Genomic DNA, 16,691 nt, shown 5'->3' with positions numbered 1-16,691 from the left:
TTTTGTGCCAGTTTGGGCGTTCAACTCTGGTCTTGGATCCTTTTCTGGCGCTGGACGCCAGATTTGGGCAGAAGGCTGGCGTTGAACGCCAGATTACATCGTCAATTCTTGGCCAAAGTATGGACTATTATATATTGCTGGAAAGCCCTGGATGTCTAATTTCCAACGCAATTAGAAGCGCGCCATTTCGAGTTCTGTAGCTCCAGAAAATCCACTTTAAGTGCAGGGAGGTCAGAATCCAACAGCATCAGCAGTCCTTTTTCAACCTCTGAATCTGATGTCTGCTCAAGTCCCTCAATTTCAGCCAGAAAATATCTGAAATCACAGAAAAACACACAAACTCATAGTAAAGTCCAGAAATGTGAATTTAACATAAAAACTAATGAACACATCCCTAAAAGTGATTAGATCCTATTAAAAACATACTAAAAACAATGCCAAAAAGCGTATAAATTATCCGCTCATCATTCTTCAATTTCTTAAGAGACACATCTTCACTAGATATGGAGTACCTAAAGGCCTTATTAGTGATGGTGGCAGCCACTTTTGCAATAGACAGATGGAAAAGCTGCTTCACAAATATGGAGTAATTCACAAAGTAGCCATACCATATCATCCTCAGACTAATGGCCAAGCTGAATTGGAAAATAGGGAGCTGAAGAAAATTCTAGAGAAGACAGTGAAGATCACAAGGAAAGACTGGGCAAGAAAATTGGATGATGCTCTGTGGGCATATAGAATAGCATTCAAAACTCCAACTGGGAAGTCACCATTTCAGCTAATCTATGGCAAATCTTGTCACCTTCCTGTGGAGCTTGAACACAAAGCTTTCTGGGCCACTAAGCTTCTCAATCTTGATTTTTAAGCAGCAGGAGAGAGAAGGCTGTTGCAACTCAATGAACTGGAAGAATTCAGATTGGAAGCTTATGAGAATGCTAAGATATACAAGGAGAGAGCTAAAAAGTGGCATGACAAGAAAATCTTGAAAAAGGATTTCAAACCAGGACAAAAAGTGCTCTTATATAACTCTAGGCTCAAGGTCTTTCCTGGTAAACTCAAGTCCAAATGGACTGGCCCCTACTTGGTGACAAAGGTCCTACCTTATGGGAGTCTTGAACTTCTTAATGAAGCTACAAAGGACACATTCACAGCAAATGGTCACAGAGCCAAGCACTACCTGGGAGGACCTTGGAACAAAGAGGAAAGCATTCATGAACTAGGATGAACAAGGATGAAAGACGTCAAGCTAATGACAATAAACAAGCGCTTGTTGGGAGGCAACCCAACCAAAGGTAGTTTTCTTTTCTTTTACTGTTTCAATAAGAAAGTTTAGTAGATTCCTCTGCATTGCAAGGAGCTAAGTTTGGTGTTGCACACTAAAGAAATTTAAGGGTGAATGTGTAATTCTAAGTTTGGTGTTACACCATAGATTTCATTAAGATCACATTACACCCTCAGCATGACTAGTTCTCAGCTCCAAACAATCAGAGAAACTACTCAACAGTTGTTTAGTTTCTAGTTCCTAGTTTGTTTTCTAGTTCATGGTTTACTTTCATAATAAAGTACTTGACGTTTCATGCATGTATTTATTCTACTGCGTATAGAAGTAGGCAGAAAACTAAGTTTGGTGTCCCTACACCAACTTATGTTCAGAAAATCACAAGCATACATGCATTCTAACCATCTCTCAAGTGCTTGGAGGACAAGCAACTTCCAATGATTATGCAGGGAAGTATTCGACCTCTTGAAAGAATCATACATCATGCACCAAAGGAAATGCAGAAGTTATGAATGGTGATGACAAAAGGAAAGCTGGAAGATACAACCAAGAGGTTGTATTGTCACTTAATTCGCTTTGCTTTGAAATATTCTAGATTGGAAGTTTATGTGTACCCTGCTAATTAGTTTCATTAGTGTAAATTTTGATGTCTGTAAAGTGTTCTGGTTTAAGTGCTTGTTTTCATCCTCATCAACTTAAAGGTTATGTCTTGTCCCTTTTGCTTTTTGAGTCAATAAGAGAAAAAGGGTTGAAATAGAAAGTAGTTGTCCAACATGGTAGACATTAGAATAAGGATCAGTGGTGGTAATTGCTTGACTAGTTTGGCAAGTTCAAGAATAAAGCTACAGTATAAAATGTCTCCTTTGGTGTAAGCTTAAGTGCTGTTGTGAATTGGTGCACGAAATTGTGATCTCAATGGCGCCAACAACTTGGTATGCACAATTGTAATCTCAACTCTTTTTTACAACTTCGCACAACTAACCAGCAAGTGCACTGGGTCGTCCAAGTAATAAACCTTACGTGAGTAAGGGTCGATCCCACGGAGATTGTCAGCTTGAAGCAAGCTATGGTCATCCTTGTAAATCTCAGTCAGGCGGATTCAAATGGTTATAAGGTTTTGATAATTAAAATATAAATAAAATATAAAATAGGATAGAAATACTTATGTAATTCATAGGTAGGAATTTCAGATAAGCGTCTGGAGATGCTTTGTTGCTTCAGAACCTCTGCTTTCCTATTTCCTTCTTCTAACCATGCATTACCTCCTTCCATGGCAAGCTGTATGATCCTCTCGGATGAAAATAAATCCATCTGCACTGTCACCGCAGGGCTAATCATCTGTCAGTTCCCGCTAGCGTCGGAATAGGACCATTGTCCTTTTGCACACTGTCACTTGTGCCCCACATTTGCAGATTTGAAGCTCATCACAGTCATTCTTTTCCAGATCCTACTCGGAATACCACAGACAAGGTTTAGACTTTCCGGATCCTGGATCCTACTCGGAATACCACAGACAAGGTTTAGACTTTCCGAATCCTAGGAATGCTGCCAACAATTCTAGCCTATACCACGAAGGTTCTAATCTTAGATTAGAAACCTAAGAGAATATACTCCAGCTGGCGTCCAATGACTATGTTGAACATCATGTAGATCGCTTTGTAGTTGTCAGGCACGCGACCTTGGCTAAGCGAGTATCGAAGATTGGGTGATTGTCACGGGTCACCCCTTCATTCTGACTTAACTGAATTAAGTACGAAAGTATATCTTGAAGAAGAAGTAGGCGTGAATTGAATGGAAAATAGTAGTAATTGCATTAATTCATGAAGAACAGCAGAGCTCCACACCTTAATCTATGGGGTGTAGAAACTCCACCGTAGAAAATACACAAGTGAAAAAGGTCTAGGTATGACCGTGAGGCCAGCCTCCAAACGTGTACAAAATGGCATAAAGCTCTCAGGACTAAACGTCCAAAGATGTTAAATAAACCTCTAAAAGTAGTTTTTATACTAAACTAGTAACTAGGGTTTACAGAAAATGAGTAACTAAGTGCAGATAGTGCAGAAATTCACTTTCGGGGCCCACTTGGTGTGTGCTTGGGCTGAGCATTGAAGCTTTTTCGTGCTTAGGCTGTTCTTGGAGTTAAACGCCAGCTTTTGTGCCAGTTTCAGCGTTTAACTCCAATTCTGGTGCCAGTTTGGGCGTTTTACGCCAGAATTCCTTGGGCTGACTTTGAACGCCAGTTGGGGACATCAAATCTCGGGCAAAGTATAAACTATTATATATTGCTGGAAAGCCCAGGATGTCTACTTTCCAACGCAAGTAAGAGTGTGCCAATTGGGCTTCTGTAGCTCCAGAAAATCCACTTCGAGTGCAGGGAAGTCATAATCCAATAGCATCTGCAGTCCTTTTTCAGCCTCTGAATCAGATTTTTGCTCAGGTCCCTCAATTTCAGTCAGAAAATACCTGAAATTACAGAAAAACACACAAACTCATAGTAAAGTCCAGAAATATGAATTTTGAATAAAAACTAATAAAAATATAATAAAAAGTAATTAAAACATACTAAAAACTATGTAAAAATAATGCCAAAAAGGGTATAAATTATCCGCTCATCACAACGCCAAACTTAAATTGTTACTTGTCCCCAAGCAACTAAAAACAAAATAAGATAAAAAGAAGAGAATATACAATGAATTCCAAACTTATCAATGAAGATTAGCCTTAATTAGATGAGCGGGACTTGTAGCCTTTTTGCTTCTAAACAGTTTTGGCATCTCACTTTATCCTTTGAAGTTCAGAATGATTGGCATCTATAGGAACTCAGAATTCAGATAGTGTTATTGATTCTCCTAGTTCAGTATGTTGATTCTTGAACACAGTTACTTTATGAGTCTTGGCCATGACCCTAAGCATTTTGTTTTCCAGTATTACCACCGGATACATAAATGCCACAGACACATAACTGGGTGAACCTTTTCAGATTGTGACTCAGCTTTGCTAGAGTCCCCAATTAGAGGTGTCCAGAGCTCTTAAGCACACTCTTTTTGCTTTGGACCACGACTTTAACCGCTCAGTCTCAAGCTTTTCACTTGACACCTTCACGCCACAAGCACATGGTTAGGGACAGATTGGTTTAGCCACTTAGGCCAGGATTTTATTCCCGTGGGCCCTCCTATCCATTAATACTCAAAGCCTTGGATCCTTTTTATTTTACCCTTGCCTTTTAGTTTAAAGGGTTATTGGCTTTTTTGCTTGCTTTTTCTTTTTCTTTCTTTTTTTCCCCATTTTTTTCTTTTTTTTTCTGCAAGCTTTGTGTTCACTGCTCTTTCTTGCTTCAAGAATCAATTTTATGATTTTTCAGATTATCAATAACATTTTTCCTTTTTCATTATTCTTTCAAGAGCCAACAATTTTAACATTCATAAATAACAAATTCAAAAATATGCATTGTTCAAGCCTTCATTCAGAAAACAAAAGGTATTGCCACCACATCAAAATAATTAAGCTAACTTCAAGATAAAATTCGAAACCATGCACTTCTTGTTCTTTTGCAATTTAAAATATTTTTTATTTAAGAAAGGTGATGGATTCATAGGACATTCATAGCTTTAAGACATAGACACTAGACACTAATGATCATGTAATAAAGACACAAACATAAATAAAACATAAGGCATAGGAAACGAAAAACAGAAAAATAAGAACAAAGAAATTAAAGAACGGGTCCACCTTAGTGATGGCGGCTAGTTCTTCCTCTTGAGGATCTTATGGAGTGCTTGAGCTCCTCTATGTCTCTTCCTTGCCTTTGTTGCTTCTCCCTCATGGCTCTTTGGTCTTCTCTAATTTCATGGAGGAGGATGGAATGCTCTTGGTGCTCCACCCTTAGTTGTCCCATGTTGGAACTTAATTCTCCTAGGGAGGTGTTGATTTGCTCCCAATAATTTTGTGGAGGAAAGTGCATCCCTTGAGGCATCTCAGGGATTTCATGATGAGGGATTTCCTCATGCTCTTGTTGAGGTCCATGAGTGGGCTCTCTTGTTTGCTCCATTCTTTTCTTAGTAATGGGCTTGTCCTCATCAATGAGGATGTCTTCCTCTATGACAATTCCAACTGAATTGCATAGGTGACAAATGAGATGAGGGAAGGCTAACCTTGCCAAAGTAGAAGACTTGTCCGCCACCTTGTAGAGTTCTAGAGATATGATCTCATGAACTTCTACTTCTTCTCCATTCATGATACTATGAATCATGATAGCCCGGTCTATTGTAACTTCAGACCGGTTGCTAGTAGGAATTATGGAGCGTTGGATGAACTCCAACCATCCCCTAGCCACTGGTTTAAGGTCAAGCCTTCTTAGTTGGACTGGCTTGCCTCTTGAATCTCTCTTCCATTGAGCACCTTCGACACAAATGTCCATAAGGACTTGGTCCAACCTTTGATCAAAGTTGATCCTTCTAGTGAAAGGGTGAGGATCTCCTTGCATCATAGGCAAGTTGAATGCCAACCTCACATTTTCTGGACTAAAATCCAAGTAGTTCCCCCAAACCATTGTGAGTCAATTCTTGGGGTTTGGGTTCACACCTTGGTCATGGTTCCTAGGGATCCATGCATTGGCATAGAACTCTTGAACCATTAAGATCTCGACTTGTTGAATGGGGTTGGTGAGAGTTTTCCAACCTCTTCTTTGAATCTCATGTCGGATCTCCGGATATTCACTCTTTTTGAGCTTGAAAGGGACTTTGGGAATCACCTTCTTCTTGGCCACAACTTCATAGAAGTGGTCTTGATGGACCTTTGAGATAAATCTCTCCATCTCCCATGACTCAGAGGTGGAAGCAATTGCCTTCCCTTTCCTCTTTCTAGAGGTTTCTCCGGCCTTAGGTGCCATTAGTGGTTTTGGAAAACAAAAAGCTTTAGCTTTTCCCACACCAAACTTAGAAGAATTGCTCGTCCTCGAGCAAAAGAAGAAAGAAAGGAGTAGAAGAAGAAGGAATGGAGGAGATGGAGGGGGGTGTGTGGTTCGGCCATGGTAAGGTAGGTGGGGTTTAATGATGGATGGATGTGAGTGGTGAAGAGAGTATAGAGAAGAGGGTAAGATTTGATAGGTGAGAGGTATTTGGGGAAGAGTTAATGATGGGATTGGGCAAGGGTATTTGGGGAAGAGTGTTATGGAAATGTGTGAAGAGGAGAGAAGAAGAGGTGGGGTAGGTGGGGATCCTGTGGGGTCCACAGATCCTGAGGTGTCAAGGAAATTGAGTCCCTGCACTATTCTGGCGTTTAAACGCCCATTCTGTGCCAATTCTGGCATTTAACGCCAGCTCTGCTACCTTTCCTGGCGTTAAATGCCACTCTGCTGCCCATTTCTGGCGTTAAACGCCAGCCAGATGCCTATTTCTGGCGTTTAACGCCAGCCTGTGCCAGACAGCCCTTTCTGGCATTAAACGCCCAGAGTGCTACCCATTCTGGTGTTTAACGCCCAGAATGCTGCTAGGCTGGGCATTAAACGCTCATTCTGCTATCCTTACTGGCATTTAAACGCCAGTAAGCCTGTCCTCCAGGGTGTGCTATTTTTAATGCTGTTTTTCATTCTATTTTTGATTTTTCAGTTGTTTTTGCGACTTCACATGATCATCAACTTAAAGAAAACATAAAATAACAATGGAAAATAATTAAATAACATTGGGTTGCCTCCCAATAAGCGCTTCTTTAATGTCAATAGCTTGACAGTGAGCTCTTAGAGAGCTTCACAGAGACTCAGAGCTTGATGTTGGCCTCCCAACACCAAACTTAGAAGTTGAGTGTGGGGGCTCTGTTTGACTCTGTATTGAGAGAAGCTTTTCATGCTTCCTCTCCATGGTTACAGAAAAAGATCCTTGAGCCTTAAACACAAGGTAGTCCTTATTCAGTTGAAGGACTAACTCTCCTCTGTCCACATCAATCACAACTCTTGCTGTGGCTAGGAAGGGTCTTCCAAGGATGATAGATTCATCTTCATCCTTCCCAGTCTCTAGGATTATGAAGTCAGCAGGGTTATAATAGCCTTCAACCTTCACTAAGACATCCTTTACAAGTCCATAAACCTATTTCCTTGAATTGTCTACCATCTCTAGTGAGATTCTTGCAGCTTGCACCTCAAAGATCCCTAGTTTCTCAATTACAGAGAGGGACATGAGGTTTATCCCTGACCCCAGGTCACACAGAGCTTTCTCAAAGGTTATGGTGCCTATGGTACAAGGTATTAAGAACTTTCTAGGATCCTGTTTCTTCTGAGGTAATTTTAGTTGAACCATATCATTTAGTTCATTGATGAGCAATGGTGGTTCATCCTCCCAAGTCTCATTACCAAATAACTTGGCATTCAGCTTCATGATTGCTCCTAGATATTGAGCAACTTGCTCTTCAATAATATCTTCATCCTCTTCAGAGGAAGAATACTCATCAGAGCTCATGAATGGCAACAGTAAGTTCAGTGGAATCTCTATGGTCTCTATATGAGCCTCAGATTCCTTTGGTTCCTCATTAGGGAACTCCTTGGAGGCTAGTAGACGTCCATTGAGGTCTTCCTCACTGGAAATCACTGCCTTTCCCTCCTCTCCAGGTTTGGCCATGGTGGTTATATTGATGGCCTTGTACTCTCTTTTTGTATTTTCTTTTGTATTACTTGGGAGAGTACTAGGAGGGAGTTCAGTAACTCTTTTACTCAGCTGACCGACTTGTGCCTCTAAATTTCTAATGGAGGACCTTGCTTCAGTCATGAAACTGAGAGTGGTATTAGATAGATCAGAGACTACAGTTGCTAAGTCAGAGTGGCTCTGCTTAGAATTCTCTGTATGTTGCTGAGAAGATGATGGAAAAGGTTTGCTATTGCCAAACCATGCTCTCTCACCATTATTATTATTGAAGCCTTGATTAGGCATCTGTTGATTCTTCCATGAGAGATTAGGATGATTCCTCCGTGAAGGATTATAGATGTTTCCATAGGATTTTCCCATGTAATTCACCTCTTTCATTGCGGGATTCTCAAGATCATAAGCTTCTTCTTCAGAAGAAGCTTCCTTAGTACTGCCTGTTGTAGCTTGCATTCCAGACAGGCTCTGAGAAATCATATTAACTTACTGAGTTAATATTTTGTTCTGAGCCAATATGGCATTCAGAGTATCAATCTCAAGAACTCATTTCTTCTGAGTTGTCCCATTATTTACAGGATTCCTTTCAGAAGTGTACATGAACTGGTTATTTGCAACCATTTCAATGAGTCCCTGGGCTTCTGCAGGCATTTTCTTCAGATGAAGAGATCCACCAGCAGAGTGATCTAATGACATCTTGGACAATTTAGACAGACCATCATAGAATATACATATGATGCTCCATTCTGAAAACATGTCAGAAGGACACCTTCTGATCAATTACTTGTATCTTTCCTAAGCTTCATAGAGGGATTCACCTTCCTTCTATCTGAAGGTTTGGACTTCCACTCTAAGCTTACTCAACTTTTGAGGTGGAAAGAATTTGGCCAAGAAGACATTGACCAACTTTTTCCAAGAGTTCAGGCTATCTTTAGGTTGTGAGTCCAACCATGTCCTAGCTCTGTCTCTTACAGCAAAGGGGAAAAGCATAAGTCTGTAGACCTCAGGATTAACCCCATTGGTCTTAACAGTGTCACATATTTGCAAAAATTCAGCTAAAAACTGATGAGGATCTTCCAATGGAAGTCCATGAAACTTGCAATTATGCTGCATTAGAGAAACTAATTGAGGCTTAAGCTCAAAGTTGTTTGCTCCAATTGCAGGAATTGAGATGCTCCTTCCACAGAAGTCAAAAGAGGGTGCAATAAAGTCACCAAGCATCTTCCTTGCATCTCCACCATTGTTGTTGGGTTCAGCCATCTCTTCTTCTTTTTCGAAAAATTCTGTCAGGTCCTCTCCAGAATGTTGTGTCTTAGCTTCTCTTAGCTTCCTCTTTAGAGTCCTTTCAGGTTCCTGATCAGCTTCAACAAGAATGTTCTTATCCTTGCTCCTGCTCATATGAAAAAGAAAAGAACAGAAAAGAATAGGAATCCTCTATGTCACAGTATAGAGATTCCTTTATGTGAGTAGAAGAATAGAAGAGTAGAATGAAGAAGAGAGAAGATGTGGAATTCGAACACAAAGAGGGGGAGAGGGTTCGAATTATAAGAAGAAGAGAAGTGTTAGTAAATAAATAAATAAATAAATAAAAAGAGATGAGACAGAGAATTCGAATTTTAAATTAAAATAAAAGGAAAATATTTTTGTTTTTATTTTAATTATTGGTTAGTATTCAAAAATTAAGGGAAGAAATAAAATAAAATTTGAAAACTAAATAAATTAATTAATTAAAAAGATTTTTGAAAAAGTGGTTAGTGATTTTCAAAAATTGGAGAGAGAAAAGTAGTTAGGTGGTTTTGAAAAAGATATGATTGAAATAATAAACTTTTAAACTCAAACAAAAAGTTAAGTGGTTAATTGAAAAAGATTTGAAAATAAATTTTGAAAAGATAACAAGTTAGAAAAGATTTTAAAATTGATTTTGAAAAATATATGATTGAAATCTTATTTTGAAAAAGATTTGAAAAGGAAATTAAAAAGATTTGATTTTTTTTGAAATTAAAGTTGATTACTTGACTAACAAGAAACTAAAAGATATGATTTTAGAATTTAAAGATTGATCCTTTCTTAATAGGCAAGTAACAACTTGAAAATTTTTGAATCTAAACATTAAATATTAGCATCAATTTCGAAAATATGAAATAAAAATAAGAAAAAGATTTTGAAAATCAAATTTTTAAAGTTTTCGAAAATATTAAGAAAAAAATGAAAAAAGATTTGATTTTTGAAAAAGATTTGAAAAAGATAAAATTTTTAAATTGAAATTTTGACTTGACTAACAAGAAACAACCAAATTTTAAAACTTTTTGACTAAATCAATTCAAAATTTCGAAATTTATGAGTGAAATAAGGGAAAGATATTTTTTTGATTTTTGACTTTAATGAGGAAAGAGAAAAACATCAAAATGTAACATGACATAAAAATTATGAATCAAAACAAGAAAACTATGCAAGAACACTTTGAATGTCAAGATGAACACCAAGAACACTTTGAAGATCATGATGAACATCAAGAACATATTTTTGAAAATTTTTAAGAAAAGAAAGACATGCAAGACACCAAACTTAAAAATTTTTATACTTTAGACAATAAGAATTCAAAAATGCATATAGAAAACAAGGAAAGACACAAAATAAGAAAAACACAAGATCAAACAAAGACAATCATCAAGAACAACTTGAAGATCATGAAGAACAGTTCCATGCATGTGTTCTTCGAAAATTTTAGTGAAAATTAAAAATATGCAATTGACACCAAACTTAAAATTTGACACTAGACTCAAACAAGAAACACAAAATTTTTGGTTTTTATGATTTTATTAAATTTTTTTGTATTTTTCGAAAATTATTTTGAAAAAGAAAATAAAGAAATTCAAAATTTTTAATACGAATTCCAGAAATCATGCAATGTTAGTCTAAAGCTTCAGTCTAAAAAGATTACACATGGCTAGCCAAGCTTCAGCAAGACATTACATACAACAACCAAATTGATGGGAATCAACTAGCTCCTGTGATGATAAAAGCATCATTTGAAACTCTAGAGTTCGTTCTTAAAAATTCTGAAGGCATAGAATAATTTATTTATTATTATTTTTTTCGAAAATAAATAAAAATTAAAAAGCTTAAACATAAAATAAAATTACCTAATCTGAGCAACAAGATGAACCGTCAGTTGTCCAAACTCGAACAATCCCCCGCAATGGCGCCAAAAACTTGGTGCACGAAATTGTGATCTCAATGGTGCCAACAACGTGGTACGCACAATTGTAGTCTCAACTCTTTTTCACAACTTCGCACAACTAACCAGCAAGTGCACTGGGTCGTCCAAGTAATAAACCTTACGTGAGTAACGGTGGATCCCACGGAGATTGTCGGCTTGAAGCAAGCTATGGTCATCCTTGTAAATCTCAGTCAGGCGGATTCAAATGGTTATAAGGTTTTGATAATTAAAATATAAATAAAATATAAAATAGGATAGAAATACTTATGTAATTCATAGGTAGGAATTTCAGATAAGCGTCTGGAGATGCTTTGTTGCTTCAGAACCTCTGTTTTCATATTTCCTTCTTCCAACCATGCGTTACCTCCTTCCATGGCAAGCTGTATGATCCTCTTGGATGAAAATAAATCTATCTGCGCTGTCACCGCAGGGCTAATCATCTGTCGGTTCCCGCTAGCGTCAGAATAGGACCATTGTCCTTTTGCACACTGTCACTTGTGCTCCACATTCGCAGGTTTGAAGCTCGTCACAGTCATTCCTTCCCAGATCCTACTCGAAATACCACAGACAAGGTTTAGACTTTCCGGATCCTGGATCCTACTCGGAATACCACAGACAAGGTTTAGACTTTCCGGATCCCAAGAATGCTGCCAACAATTCTAGCCTATACCACGAAGGTTCTAATCTTAGATTAGAAACCCAAGAGAATATACTCCAGCTGGCGTCCAATGACTATGTTGAACATCATGTAGATCGCTTTGTTGTTGTCAGGCACGCGACCTTGGCTAAGCGAGTAACGAAGATTGGATGATTGTCACGGGTCACCCCTTCATTCTGACTTAACTGAATTAAGTACGAGAGTATATCTTGGAGAAGAAGTAGTCATGAATTGAATAGAAAACAGTGGTAATTGCATTAATTCATGAAGAACAGCAGAGCTCCACACCTTAATCTATGGGGTGTAAAAACTCCACCGTAGAAAATACATAAGTGAAAAAGGTCTAGGCATGACCGTGAGGCCAGCCTCCAAACGTGTACTAAATGGCATAAAGCTCTCAGGACTAAACGTCCAAAGATGTTAAATAAACCTCTAAAAGTAGTTTTTATACTAAACTAGTAACTAGGGTTTACAGAAAATGAGTAACTAAGTGCAGATAGTGTAGAAATCCACTTTCGGGGCCCACTTGGTGTGTGCTTGGGCTGAGCATTGATGTTTTTTCGTGCTTAGGCTGTTCTTGGAGTTAAATGCTAGCTTTGGTGCCAGTTTGGGCGTTTAACTCCAATTCTAGTGCCAGTTTGGGCGTTTTACGCCAGAATTCCTTGGGCTGACTTTGAACGCAAGTTGGGGCCATCAAATCTTGGGCAAAGTATAGACTATTATATATTGCTGGAAAGCCCAGGATGTCTACTTTCCAACGCAATTAAGAGCGCAATTGGGCTTCTGTAGCTCCAGAAAATCCACTTCGAGTGTAGGGAGGTCAGAATCCAATAGCATCTGCAGTCATTTTTCAGCCTCTGAATCAGATTTTTGCTCAGGTCCCTCAATTTCAGCCAGAAAATACCTGAAATCATAGAAAAATACACAAACTCATAGTAAAGTCCAGAAATGTGAATTTTGAATAAAAACTAATAAAAATATAATAACAAGTAATTAAAACATACTAAAAATTATGTAAAAATAATGCCAAAAAGGGTATAAATTATCCGCTCATCATGAATCTTTTACAAATAATATCCTTGGAAGAGAAGAAAAGTAAGAAGGAAAGAAAGACAAGCCAAGAATTGGCAACAAACAAATGAAAGAAACAAAGAATAAAAGCTAGACACCAATAGCTCGGACCTTAAGACATATGCCTGTGGTGTCTTTGTACTGGGATCTGCTTGGATGATTAGGTTCTAAGGAGTGTTTCAATACTTGGTAACTTGGGTTAACTAACCCGGGATTATCAACCAAAAGTCTATTGTCAAGGGCAACCCAGTTACAAGACATTTAGTAACCCAAAGAGATGCTGGGCATAATGCTCTTAAGAAGAATTGTAAGCCAAGTGTCTGTAGTGAAGAGGTGCTGATTGAAAATTATGCCAAAGAGCTGATGCAACACTTGACACTGGGCTAAACATTGAAAGAAAAAATTTTTGAAAAAAAAAAGGAAGAAAAGAAAAATCTAACAAGGATCAATAAGCAATAAGATTCACATCAGTAACTTTAGTTAACATGAAAGAGAAGACATTTCACACTTTGAAGTTGGTAATAATTGAGCTGCACTCTGTCTGCATAAAACCCCATGATCCAAAAATCGATCACCTGCTAATAAGGACACATATGCTTATCTTTATTCATTCCTTTCTCTCATGTTTTTAGTGCTTGCTTGGGAACAAGCAAGTTTTAAGTTTGGTGTTGTGATGACAAGTCATCTTATGCTAGTTTTACTAGCATTTTTCACTTGTTTTTATTAGGTTTTCATACTTTCTTGAGAAACAAGTAAGCAGTTGGATTGAAAATTTATACATCTCCTGAATTAAGTAAACATGGTTGTTATTGTGCTTTTTCATAAGGTTTTGAGCTACTTTTAATAGATATTATGAATGATGTAAATACTCTATGATTACAGCCAACTTTTGATGAAATTGTTTACTTGATTTTAGGAGAAATGAGGTCAAAAAGAAGAAGAAGAAATAGAGCAAAAAGTATAGAAGAAGAGAGGAAGATGCAACGTTGGTAGCAACGTTGATCCACCAACGTTGAAGGCAACATTTTTGTAGAGAAGAATTGGGTGCCAACGTTGAGGGTAACGTTGGTGATTCAACGTTGCCTCAAACGTCGGAAGCTGCAGAATGCTCGTATGGCGTTAGAGAGAACGTTGGGGGTCCAATGTTACCTCCAACGTCTTCGATGATTTTCAATTCTGGAGCCAAAAATTTTTGGGTGACGCGTACGCGTCGAAGATGCGTACGCATGAATGTGGAAAATTTCTTAATCCACGCGTACGCGTGGGTCATGCGTACACGTGACATAACGAACGTTGGAGGTCCAACATTGCCTAAAACGCTACCTCTAACGTCCACGATGAGAAGCCCAGAATTTGGAGTTAGGAAACTGAAATCGACGCGGATGCGTCTATGACGCGTACACGTCGAAAGGCAAAAACACAGCTGATGAGCGGATATTTTATACGCTTTTTGGGGTTAATTTCATATAGTTTTTAGTGTGTTTTAGTTAGTTTTTAGTTTATTTTCAGTAGTTTTTAGGAAAAATTCATATTTCTGGACTTTACTATGAGTTTGTGTGTTTTTCTGTGATTTCAGGTATTTTCTGGCTGAAATCGAGGGAGCTGAGCAAATATCTGATTCAGGCTGAAAAAGGACTGCTGATGCTGTTGGATTCTGACCTCTCTGCACTCAAAGTAGATTTTCTGGAGCTACAGAACTCCAAATGGCGCGCTTCCAATTGCGTTGGAAAATAGACATCCAGGGCTTTCCAGAAATATATAATAGTCCATACTTTTCTCAAGGATAGACGACGTAAACTGGCGTTCAACGCCAGTTCCATGCTGCTGTCTGGCGTCCAGCGCCAGAAACAAGTTAGGAGTTGGAGTTCAACGCCAGAATTGGACCCAAAGCTGGCGTTGAACGCCCAAAACAGCCCTATGCACGTGATTAGCTTAAGTCTCAGCCCCAGCACACACCAAGTGGGCCCCAGAAGTGGATTTTTGCACCATCCATCTCAGTTTACTCATTTTCTGTAAACCTAGTTTACTAGTCTAGTATTTAAACAACTTTTAGAGACTTGTTTTGTAACTCATGACATTTTAGATCTGAACTTTGTACCTTTTGACAGCATGAGTCTCTAAACTTCATTGTTGGGGGTGAGGAGCTCTACTGTGTCTCAATGAATTAATGCAAGTAATTCTGTTTTCCATTCAAACATGCGTGTTCCTATCTAAGATATCCATTCGCACTTCAATGTGAATATGATGAACGTGAACACACAGTTTGCCATAGGAGGACGTGTGTGCGTGAATCAGAAAACAGAGGAAAGCAGAATTCCAGAAGACAAAGCATCTCCAAAACTCCAACATATTCTCCATCAGTGCATACAAGTATAATTTGTGTTCTGCCCCTTTTATTCCTTGCAATCAAAATTGATAAGTGAATTATTTTATTGTTTTCCTGACTAAGAGTTACAAGATAACCATAGATTGCTTCAAGCCAACAATCTCCGTGGGATCGACCCTTACTCACGTAAGGTATTACTTGGACGACCCAGTGCACTTGCTGGTAAGTGGTACGAGTGTAAAAAGTGTGATTTACAATTCGTGCACCAACAGCTTTCACGCGTACGCATGAGTCACGCGTACGCGTGGATAGGTGAACGTTGGCCCTCCAACATTGAGTTAAACATGAATGACAGAACCAGAATCCAATTTTTCATAGGAACGTTTGACTCAACGTTGGGCCTAAAACGTTGACTCCAACTTCAATACCAGAAAAATATAATTGGCACACTCTTCTCCTCAATTGCATTTGGCGCCAACCCAATCAATCCCAACAAGGATCAAGAGGCCCAATCTAAGGCTCTGAAGGCTCAATTAAAGGCGTATAAATGGAGAAGAATTTGATTCAAAAGGGGAGTGAAGTAGGAAATTATAGTGGGAGGTAGTTAGCAGAATGGATCTTATAAAATTTCTTTTTCCAAGTTTTTCCTTCTGTACTCTTTTCTGCAAATTCTAGTTTCTGGTTTTACTTGAGCAATGAGGAACTAAACCCCAAATTCATTAGGGGGAGGAGATCTATTATAATTCCAATGAATCAATGAAATTCTTCTTCTTCTCAATTCATTTTTGTATCTATTGGATACCTTCTGTTTTGATTTAGAATTTTTCACTTCGGAAGGGGGTTGAATTCAATTGAATGCTTGTGTGAGCCTCGGAAGGGGAATCACTTGCATTAGATCTGAAGCTCTATCATTCACAATTCTCATTACTAACACTATTCGGGAGGAATTGAGGTTTTGAGAATTTGTGTGGCTAATGGATAAGAGAATTTGCTCTAACTCTTCTCATGACAATTAGATCAAGGAATTGGCATATTGATTGTGATTAGAGAGATTGGATTGCCAAGGAATTGGGATCTAATCAATTTCAATCCACCATAGATCTACATAGATGATTGAGGAAGGAGTTGAGACCCAATTGATTGATGGAGGATTGTAGTATCTCCAATCCCTGATGAATCATTTCTATAATTTTCTTCATTTCAAACTTTTCTGATTCAATTTTTCAATTGAATTGTTTTGCTGTTTGAATCTTTGCACCCGATCCCCTTTATAATTCATGCAATTTAAGTTTCTTCACAATTTAGATTCTGCAACTTTACTTTCCTGCATCCTGAGATTCAATTATTTACATTTCTTGCAATTTAAGTTTCAGCTCTTTTAGATTTCTTGCACTTTAAGATTCAGCAATTTAAGTTTCTTGCCATTTAAGTTTCAGTCAATTTACTTTCAGCAATTTACAATTCTTGCAATTTATTCTCTGTTAGTTCAATTCCACTCAAATCACCAATAT

This window comes from Arachis ipaensis, chromosome B04 (genome assembly GCF_000816755.2).
Source record: "Arachis ipaensis cultivar K30076 chromosome B04, Araip1.1, whole genome shotgun sequence".
NCBI lineage: Eukaryota > Viridiplantae > Streptophyta > Magnoliopsida > Fabales > Fabaceae > Arachis > Arachis ipaensis.
Note: the sequence above shows the minus strand (reverse complement) of the source record.